At 39.5% G+C, this 11,459-nt stretch overlaps 1 pseudogene across 1 annotated transcript; it reads right to left on the reverse strand.

Annotated features, from left to right (window-relative positions):
- Positions 1-9,095: 9,095 nt before the first annotated feature.
- On the reverse strand, positions 9,096-11,255 carry LOC306669366 (calumenin-like; annotated as a pseudogene). Its single transcript has one exon. The product of its transcript is annotated as a calumenin-like (transcript).
- Between the last annotated feature and the right edge of the window lie 204 nt (positions 11,256-11,459).

Genomic DNA, 11,459 nt, shown 5'->3' on the forward strand with positions numbered 1-11,459 from the left:
GTCAAGTGTCTGGGGCTCTCGAGGCAGCTGAGGTGTGGGGTACCACCAGCCACAACTTTTATAGTTATGGCTGGCCCCTATTGGTCTTATCTGCCGGGTGGATTCCTGATTTTATGATGGAGATTCTCTCTCAGGGTTGAGGCTCATCTCGCACTCATACACTTGTTCTCGAAAACCCTGATATCAGGTCCTCAAACCCTTTTCAGCTTTTGCCGGCACACATTGGTGCTTGTGTGATGACACAATCAATGTGCTGCCTCATCTCCCCCCGTACTGGCCTCAGGACACCATGGCCACAGACTCAGCTGTATCAGTCCCCACCATGGGATCTGGGTCCTCCAATCTGGCAAATTCAACCCTGGAACCCTTCGCCTGACCCCCGGCTAAAGCCATCAAAATTCGTTTGTGTAATGGCACACAGCTTCCGTGAATGAGTGGGCAGATGGATAGGAATACCTTATCTTCAAGTCTCTTCTTTCTTGCGTTGAGCCTGCAGGTACAAGCGTGTCCGGCCCCTGTTTCTCAGTCTTCCCCTGCTTCTCCATCTCCTTTACCCCGTTCTGTTTCTGCTTCCATTCCCTGACCCAGCCCACCTAGTCCCCCTGCCAAGAGGTCCTGCATACACGGGTGTGGAGGGAGTAACCAGCCCAACCATCAGTGGCATGTCCCAGTAAGGAGTATGACCTGTTAGCCCTTTCAAATCTGAGTCAAAGCTTACATTGAAATGTAAATGGAGGAAGCCAGAATGTTCAGTGGGAGTCTCAAACCCAAGGAAAAAAAGTTGTTTTAAATTTCTCCTGGGCTGCAACTCAGAATACCTTTTCTCTCCCTTTTCACCTTTCTCTCTTTCTCATTTTCTCATGCTATATTAATGGCCATTATCATTTTTCTTCTAGGACTTTTGTTTTTCTTAAATGCTATTTTTTGAGCTCACAATTTTGATCCTACATACCTAGGTTAATGATTTTTGACCAGTCTTTTTATCCAACTCTAGAGTTATTTTTGAACATCTATTACATTGCAATGGAGATAAGCATTACAAGGCCTTTGTTTTGTGTTAAATATAAGCGTGCATAAAAATTAAAATTTTAAAAATGGATCCAAATATTTTTAATTCACTTGATTTAAAAGTTTCAATATGAATTGGGTAAACTTGTAGAAGCAAAATGTCTTTAAAATTAACTCACAAGTCTCTATGTGGTCAAACTCATTAAATGTTGATGTTTATAAAATGTCTAACATCAATTTTTCTAGGACTTTTCTTCCACAGGAAAAGACGGCAAATATTGTTGGTACACTTGTCTGATATCTTGCTTTTTTACATAGAGAGGAATTAGTCAACATGTATGGGATTACAAATGTTTGTTAGAGACATCTGATTAATTTATAAAGTTATCCCATGGAATAACATACTTAGAAACATTATTCTTTGTATATTAAGTGTGTTCATATTTTCCAGGTATACAAGCCTTTAAAGCAGAAAATTTATCTAGCTGCTATTAAACTTGCCTATAATGGTAATTTTAAACTCATCATTTAATGTTCTATTATAGGACCTGCCATCAATACGTATATGTAAAATTTGTTACTCTGAGATAAAAGAAACTTAAATGTAAATATATTTCTAAAAATTAGTGAGAGCCTGATTTGTTTAAAGGTTAATATTGTGAAACATGAAACATTTTGCCACTTAGCCACACAAAAGGAAAGTTAAAAGCTCTCTCAGCCTTTCTTTGATTCATGTTTTAGATATAATGTTAAGTTGTGTTAACTAATGTTCATGTAGACTCAGGAGTCAATATGTGTAAGCTTTTTAAAATGACATTTATGAAAGAGTGTAATGTGCAGTAGCAATAATAGGACAACAGTGATTGAGACTGGGGTCTCTGACCTCATGACTGTGGCATGCTTGGTGCCTGGGAGTGTTCCTGTGCAGGGGCACAAGATGCCTAACTGCTGTGGCAGTACCCTCCCTGGGGAGGTTCTATATAGGAGTCCTATCAGCTCTGACATTGATCTCAGGCACACAACTCTTGGGCAGGAAGGAAATTCTTTGGCTAGATAAACCAGTGTTTTCACTTGGCTCCCTTCTCTGGTTCCTGCCCACCTACAGGAACGTTGGACATAGGACTTCCTTGAGAGCTGCACAGAGCTCCTAACATCGCACTTGCAGCTTTGAAAAAAGTTGTTAATGTCCTAGTCTCTGTAACTTCCTGAAACAAAGAATAATGCTTCATACTATATAAAGATTGCTGACATAACTCTTTAGATCTGTATTTTCATCAAAAACAGAGTTCCATCTGATCCAGCTTAATCTTCAAAATCTGTGTTTATAAACCTTTATTTTTAATGCTCCTTTGCCCCTCACTGACCTTGAGAATTTGGTCATGCTGGTCATGGCAAAAGAGGAAAATTATCTTCAGGCTTAGAACATTTTACCTAAGATTTGTGAAAAGCCTCGCCTTACCTGAGATACGGCTCTGCCTCACAAACCCTGCTGCCACGTTAGAATGACTCCAAAGTAAGCCAAACTTTAAACTCATTTAAAGTTGTGTTCAAAAGTTTGATGTTTGTTATAAAGATTACTGTGATTGCAAACAGGGGATATAATTAATAACTCAGCCAAAATTTAAGATAGCTATTGCACCAACTGAATGTTTTACTGTTGGTAATTCCATTTTGTATTTTCCTTGTAAACTCTAATTGTTACCTAATCAATATTTTGCAGAAGAATTGCTTCAAGAGCGCACACCATAAATTAACTTGGAATAGTAAGCCATCACCTATAGGACAGATAATGTAAACCCCAATTAGATAAAAGGGGGTAAAAATTGTAAAGTCATAGACATTGAAGTTAAAGCCCAGTACTCTTGCTTTATGACTTGTGAGACTGACTTGCTTGATGGTTAAGATGAAATTTAGAGATTGAGATTAAATACAGAGGTCAAGAAAAGTCCATATTTGGGTCTTGCCCTCAAAGTCAGCCTGAACCCAGGGAACAAGAGGACCTTCTCTAAGGAGGTTTGCAACTCTGGGTCACACAACCTCCTGATCAAAGATAGATGAGGCCACTGGAGGAAAAGCCACTCAGTGCATCTTGCAGAGGAGGGTCAAGGAAAAAGGGAGACATCCCTGGTGCTTTTAAGGGAAGCCACCTCATTGAGTAGACCTTACCTAATGGACAGCACTAAAGTTAAGGCTCTCAAGTTCTCTATGAGTGACCCCTGTGGGAACTCAGCTGACTCTTTAACAGACAGGAACAGGTCACTTTGACCAGCTTGATCTTAAACACCTAGCAAACAATTAAAATCAAAAATATAACTATTCTTGGGCATTTAAAAGAAATAATAGTTGAGATGTACACTTGGGTTAGCCCACAAGAATAAAGACTGGAAGCTACAAAAGAGAGATTCTTAGGCAAAAGCGCCTGACAACTATCAAGAGAAACTGCCAGAGTCAGAAGTGTTAGTCAGTTTAAGGCCTACAGACACAGATAGGCTTAATCTATGTTTGCTAGTATTGCTACTAAATGTTGTGTTTACATTCCTGATAACCTAGACAATGCTGAAGTTCCCAAATAAAGGCCTTGTCCTCTCCAGCCTTTGCCAGGGCCTTGTTATGGGAACAACTTCTCAGTTCTTCCACCCCCTAGTGAGGGATTATTGATTTCTGTCACCTTCATGGTAGTCATTGGCATGTTCCAGATTCTGCAACATTTATATTGTATTAATCTCATTTCAGTACTCATGTCTTTTGTTCTTCTCTCATAGAAGCACCCGTCCCCAGATGCCTTTACAACCTACTCTTCCTCAACAAGAGTTCTACCATGGACCCCTCGATTAACCCGCTTTCTAAAAAGGGAACTCAAAACTGCTTGCCCCATGCTGCCCCCTTCCAGCTTGATGAAGCCAGAGCGGTCATCGCCCCCCTTTCCCTACAGCAAAGGAGTTCCTAAAATTAGAGGGATAAATGTAGCCAGAATTGGGGATAGGTAGTTAATGTAGAAATAGGGGATCAGTCAAATTGAGGAAATGAAGTCCATGAAACCATCTGCCTCTGGAAGTCTGGAAGGACTGCCCTTGGGAGAATGGACTTTTTACATCTCACCTGCAAAACAGCCCCAGTCGCTTAGGCAGGAAGGGGAGAGAAGGCTTCAGAAAGAACTGGAGATAAAAGATTTTTCTTATAAAAACAGAAATGGGGGAATGTAATGTATAAAGCTACTCCCCGCCGTTTCCGTTGCAGCCATTTTCCCTGCCTCCCAACCACTTGTCAATCTGTGAACACCCTAGCAAGCTATTTGTTCATCAGTCAGCTTGCAAGTATCCTTCTCCGTTATTGGTCCCCTGTTAGCCCAGCGGAATTCAACCACCATCTTTTCTCTCTTACTTTTCTCTCTCCCTGACTTGCTTTCTTTCTCTTTCTTGCTTTCCACTCTCTCTAGCATATGCCCTTTCTCATTCTCTTTCTTTTTCTCTCATTTTCTCTCTTACCCTGCAGGGAGACACTTTGTTTGCTTAATAACTCCCTTATGTGATTTCCCATGTCTGGCGTGGTTTCCATGGGATTCCTAACAATTGATTAATTTCCTTTCTTGCTTTCTTTCTTCCTTTCTTCTTTCTTTCTTTCCTTCTTCCAGAGCATTGCACATGCTAGGCAAGTGCTGTACCACTGATCCATCCCCCAGCTAAGCTAGGTGATTTCTAAAGCTAAGTGAATCATTGCCTGTTGATGTCCTTCATGCATACCTCCTCCCTTTTCCTGATACACCAATTTATAATATGAAAACTGTGAAAAAAAAATTAGGACTTCCTCTGTTAGACTAAACAGAGAACCATTTGGTCACTTAGTTAATGAAAGAGGAAAAAGGAATAGTCATTTATTAAACACTTAAATGACAAGCAGTCTGTTAAGTAATTGATATAACATCAGAATAGCTATCCTGTTCTTCAAAGGAAGGAGTGAGGTTCAGAAACGTTCAGTAACTCATCTGGGCAGGAGTGATAGGAATAAAATCAAACACTCAGGAAGTATTGTTATTGGAGTCCTAGACCGGGAGCTTGGCTACAGGGGTCCTAACAAACTAGATCTGGCCACTTGACCTAAAAAACAAACAGAAAACTTAATGTTGAAAAGCAAGAAAAGAACTTTAATCAATATGGTCACATGGATGGCACGTGAGATTAGAATCTCAGCTCACTGTGCTGACAGGAACTTTAGGTTTAAATAGATGAAGAATGGTGTGGGGGTGGTGGCAAGTGGAGGAATGCATAATTAAGCTGTCTTGGTCAACTGGTGGTCTGGATCATCAGTATCTCAGTTCTGGTTCTGCCGGATGGCTCCAGAGAAGGTCTTGTCACCTAAGGGAGCAATGTCCATATCTTGCTCAGAATGTTTATCTTTTGGCTGTGATCCTGGAAGGGGACAGTGCAGTTCCCATGAGATAATTTCTCCTACTTAGGGGGGAAACTGTCTCATTGTGGGAAGATGTGCCTACCTCCTACTGTTCCTGGAAGGTGTACGACAATGACTGAAGACTTCTAGTTGCCACTCTTGGGGACAGAAAACAGGATACTATAAAAGTTGAAGGTCTCCATCTTGGAACAAGATGAGATAGGTTCAGCAAACTTAGGGGCCAGTACACCTTGTGTTACCAGTTCCCTAGACGTGCACTTCTTAGCATGTATTCATGCTGAAAGGAGCGGACACCTGACCTAAAGTTTAAGGTGATAAAGGAGATAGAAATGAAGGCAGAAATACCAAGCTTGATCTGCTTCTCATAGCGCAGGTGGTCATATTTGCAGGCCTAAGTAATGAGACACTGTATTTAAGCAAAGGCAGCCTCTCTAAGTCCCTGTTACAGTTCCTGCAAAAGGATTTGTTGTTGTTGTTGTTGTTGTTTTGTTTTGCAGGTTTTATTTTATTTTTCTTCAAAAATAATTTAAAAAGAGAATTAGCCTCACTGTTGCGTTAGGTCAGTGGACTCTTCCCAATCCTTGCTTCATCTCTGTGTTACACTACCACGCCCCTCTTCCTCTTCCTTTACTTTCTGCTAAATATTCCTGATATTCATGCTGCATTATAACTAAGAGGATTAAGTGAGGGAAGGTATAAAGGTTTCATAGCACAGTGATACCTACTCCAAAATACTTGTTTTCTTCCTCATAATCTCTTTCCTCTCAAGTCTCCCAACCACTACATGTCTCCTTAATTGAATGGCTATTTTAAATCCATGACCTAAATTATAATTTGATATGTGATTCATCATAGTATGTTTGAAGTAGAAAAGTCACAAGGGAAGATATTTAAATGTGTAGCTCCAGTACAACCTAGGGCCTGGAATATGTGGCATGTGCTCAGCAAATTCTTGTTGAGCTGATTGGCCTTGGAGGCATTTCTCTAGATTTCAATATAACGTAAACAGGCTTCTTGGTAAAATTATGGTGCTCCTGTGTTCAACTCCTGTCAATACTACTCCATTGCTTGCTAAAATCCATGTGAAGGGCCTGGCCACCCAACCCTGTCATGATGGCAAGTATAATATCCCATTGTATGGCCTTCTTATCTTTCCAGGTGATCACCTGCACTTTTATTTCCATTCCAGGCTCCAGGCAAATTGGCCTAATCAGTATCTTCAGATAGTAGTGTTTAAGGACCTTTGCCTCTTTGGCTTTAAAACTTGGATATTATTTAGGAAAACACTCCGCATATTTCACCTTATCTGTGTGTCTTTGTTCATGCCATTTTCTCTATTCTGGATTGCTTTACACCCATTTCTACCACTTGAAATCCTCCATATTCTTTTTTTTTAAACTAAATCCAAGAAAGATCTAAAAAAAAAATCTATCAATTTTATGCAAAATAGTTGTTCAACATATGGCAAAATAGGATACATGTCACATAGTTGAAAGTGATGGTGGTCCAAAGCATATGGGGGATATTTAACCTAGAAATGAATTCATCATTAAATGAGTATATTTGGGCCTCCATATTAACATGTTCTGCATCTGCAGATTCTGCAAACAAAAGATATAAAGTATGTTTATCTAAATTTTATCTGTCCTGAACAAAAGACTTTTTCCATGCATTATTCACTATACAATATAGGACAATATCTACTTATATAGCATTAGCATTGTATTAAGTATTGTAAGTAATGTAAAGATGATTTAAAGAGCATGGGAGGACGTGTATAAGTTACATGCAAAAACAATGCCAGTTTATATAAGGAACTTGAAACAATCTGATATACTGTAATCAACCCACTGCAGAAATGGAAAGAAGAGAGTACATTGGAAGTTATTAGTAGATTGAAAGAAACCATAATTTTTTGTATCTTATCTCAATGAAGATTTAAAGATTGTCTTCAATCCTGAGTAATAATAGATAAACAAATATCAAGCAAAATAACTGGCTAGTAATGGAAAATTTTAGTTCCACCTATTGAATCAAAAAGTTATTGTGTTTATATACCAGTTTCTTTATCCATTCATCTATTTTTTTTTGTTTAAACAAAAGGATACATGTTATTTCTCTATTTGTACATGAAATCAAGGCATACCATTTGTGTAATCATAAATTTACATAGGGCAATGTTGTTTGATTTATTCTGTTATTTTTTTCCTTCCCACCCACCCCTCCCACCTCTCTTTTCCCTCCATACAGTCCTTCCTTCCTCCATTCTTACCACCCTCCTTATCCCTAATCCTAAACCTAACCCTAACCCTAAAACTAACCCCTCATACCCCCCATTATATGTCCTTATCCACTTATCAGTGAGATCATTCATCCTTTTTGGTTTTTTGAGATTGGCTTATCTCACGTAGCATGATATTCTCCAATTTCATCCATTTGCCTGCAAATGCCATAATTTTATCATTCTTCATGGTGGAGTAATATTCCACTGTATATATATGCCACAGTTTCTTTATCCATTCATCAACTGAAGGGCATCTAGTTTGGTTCCACAATCTGGCTATAGTGAATTGAGCAGCAATGAACATTGATGTGGCTGTATCTCTGTAGTATGCTGATTTTAATTCCTTTGGGTATAGGCCAAGGAGTGGGATAGCTGGGTCAAATGATGGTTCCATTCCAAGCTTTCTGAGGAATCTCAATACTGCTTTCCAGAGTGGCTGCACTAATTTGCAACCCAACCAGCAATGTATGAGTGTACCTTTTTCCCCACATCCTCGCCAACACCTATTGTTGCTTGTGTTCTTGATAATCACCATTCTAATTGGGGTGAGATGAAATCTTAATGTAGTTTTGATTTGCATTTCTCTTATTACTAGAGATGTAGAACATTTTTTCATATATCTGTTGATTGCTTGTGCATCTGATTCTGTGAACTGTCTGTTCATTTCCTTAGCCCATTTGTCGACTGGATTATTTGTATTCTTGGTGTAGAGTTTTTATATATATATATATATATATTTATTTATTTATTCATCTTAGTAACCTGAGGGTTAAAGATTTGGAATACAATAGTTCTTCTCAGAAGAGGTCCATCAGTAAGAAAGGGACTAAAATGGACAGTTTGTTACATAAAATATGGTTAAAATGGAGTTGGAAAGAGGGTGGTTTCTTCAGCTCCTTCTACAGTATTCTTCTCTTTGATAATAACAGAATACCTGCTGATCCAGGATAAATCTTTTTTGTTTTTTTGGCAGCAGAGAAGGAGGAAATGAGGGAATGGGGTGTGATGGTCAAAGGCAGGAAGAGTGAGCAATGGTCCTCAAACCAAAGAGTCCCCTATTTGTAGGTCCTCCTACCCTTGCATCTGAGCTCAAGCTCTAGGGTAGACACAGAGGCGCCTAGTAGTGAGTGGTTTGCATTCTGAGGTATGAGGATCCCTGGTAAAGTCAGCAGCACCTGGTTTTTGGAAACCAGCCCACAAGATAAGTACACTGCAACCAAGTTTATAACTAATACTGCTATTTAACTATCATCCCAAAGAGAAAAACGGGGGAAATCCCCACTATATTGGGAGGTTTTAAGCTTTCATATAAGATGGTCTAAATAATCTCTTCATTTGATCTTAGGGTTTCTTAAGAAGATTCTCATTCAGTAATCATACCTCTAATTAAAGGCACTTTTGATGACATGATTGGAAAGGAGTGAATTTTTTTTTTTTTTTTTTTGGTACTGGGAATTGAACCCAGGATGCTCTGCCACTAAGTTATATTCAGCCCTTTTTGTTTTTTATTTTGAGACAGGGTCTTGCTAAGTTGCTGAGGCTGGCCTCAAACTTGAGATCTTCTTGCCTCAGCCTCCCAAGTTGCTGGGATTACAGGCATGTGCCACCATGCTGGCAAGGAGTGAATTTTAACTGCAGTGACATCAAGATTAATTCCTGGGAAAGAGGAGCCACATGGAGCACTTACAGTGATTTCAACAGGCAAATAATTTTGTTGTGAGCATTTCAACAGATGCATACCCAGAAAAAAAAAAATGGATGCCCTGAACACACTTGTATTCTTCCTTTAGTTTTCCAGCTGTTTCTAGCTGGAAACTGGTCTATAAAAAGCTAGAAATAACTCTGTAAAGAGATCACACTCACTACTTGATTGATTTTCAAGACACTGGCCCTAGCTTCCTATCACAGCTGTGCTTGACAAAATTAACAAATAGCTAGTTCTACAGGGGAAAAAAGAATGAAGCCAAGTTGAGCCAAGCTTTCTTAGAGCACAGGGATTCTGTTCCTGACCAGATAATGGCAGGACCGGTTGCTGGACCCATACCAACTGAATGCAATCTGAAATGTCAGACTTTTCATAGGCAAGATTAAGTGTTATCTCTCAAAACATAAATCATGGAGCATGTAATTTTCCTTTCTCTCAACATTTCTTATTGATCTCAGGTTTAAAATATTAGTTAAGTGAGAATTACAAAAATTATATAAGGGGTTGAGAAAGAGTAAAGGGCTAATTTTTGCCTACAAGTGTGGGTTGAGGATCTTGATCCTTCATATAATACTCCCAACTAGAAAACAAATACAAAAATAAACACACCATGTTATACATTATACAAAGTGTAAATCTACAAACACAAGTGTACTAATTAGAGTTGTTCCTCAGAAGCACAGTTCCCTCCAGTCCCTTAGAGAGGAGGAGGAATGGGGACGGGATGATTTTCATTATTTCATACGCCTTTTCATGTCTTAAAAAGTTTGTAATAACAGTATCAGTAGCGCAAACAATTTCATGTGAAAACGAAAGCTGTAAAAATAAATTACTTTTGAAGAAACACGGGTTCCTCTGTCTGCAGCTCAGAATTCATCATGTCGTATTAAAGCCTCCCCAAAATCTGTGGCCTGGCTGCCCACAAACAAATCATACTTGTCGACGATCTCCTCCTTAGTAAGCTTGCCATCCTTGTTTTGATCTGACTCATAGACTAGGTGCCTAGCTTCTGCCTCTGCATGGTCATAGTCTGAGGGAAGTATCCAGTCTTTGGTTTCTTCCTTGTCCATCTTCCCATTACGGTTCTTATCTCGAAACTCAACGAACTGCTCTCGCTGTCTTCACCCATTCTGGCTCATCTACATTTCCATCATGGCTGTACATGTCACCAATATACTCTTCTAGATCAATGAAACCATCAGCATTCTTATCTATATCCTCCATTGTTTCCTGCACTACTATGTCCTTCATATAGTCATATTCCTCAGGATGCAGGAAAGCTGTGAATTCTTCCTTTGTGGCAATGAGATCTCCATCCTTGTCTGCCATCTTAAACCTCCGTTCATCTCTAACCATCATTCGTTTATAGTTAAATCCATCATCAGGGTCTGGATCATCTAAAACATAGCCGTAGGTGGCATTTTTATACTCTTCCCAGGAAACGAGGCCGTCCTCATTGAGGTCATGCCCCTTCCACTGTCGCTCTACATCCTCGTAAATCCAGCGCTTTTGTGCAAATTTAATCCAGTCTTTGAGTTCATCCACAGTAACAAACCCGTCCTTGTCGCCATCTATTTTACTTACAATCTTTCCAAGCCTTTCTTTGCTCTCTTCTGGTGTCAGCTGATCAAAGGTCTTTGCTTCTTCAGCACCCAAGAAGGCATCATGATCATAATCAAAACTCTGAGCATCATTGTGAACTTTATCGCTAAGTTGAGGCTCATGATGTACACAGTCCTTCTTTTCTGTGGGCTTGCTCAAGGCAAAGGCTGTGCACAGGGACAAGCACATAAGGAACTGTCGCAGGTCCATCATAATCAGATCTTTTTCCGCAGCCTCACAGCCCAGGTTACAGTGCGGTGTAGAGTTTTTTGAGTTCTTTATATATTCTGGAAATTAGCACTCTATCTGAAGTATGAGTGGCAAAGACATTCTCCCACTCTGTAGGCTCTCTCTTCACATTACTGATAGTTTCCTTTGCTGAGAGAAAGCTTTTTAGTTTGAATCTATCCCAGTGGTTGATTCTTGCTTTTATTTCTTGTGCTATGGGAGTCC

The sequence above is a fragment of the Sciurus vulgaris genome (assembly GCF_902686455.1).
Source record: "Sciurus vulgaris genome assembly, chromosome: 9".
In the NCBI taxonomy this organism is placed as follows: Eukaryota; Metazoa; Chordata; class Mammalia; order Rodentia; family Sciuridae; genus Sciurus; species Sciurus vulgaris.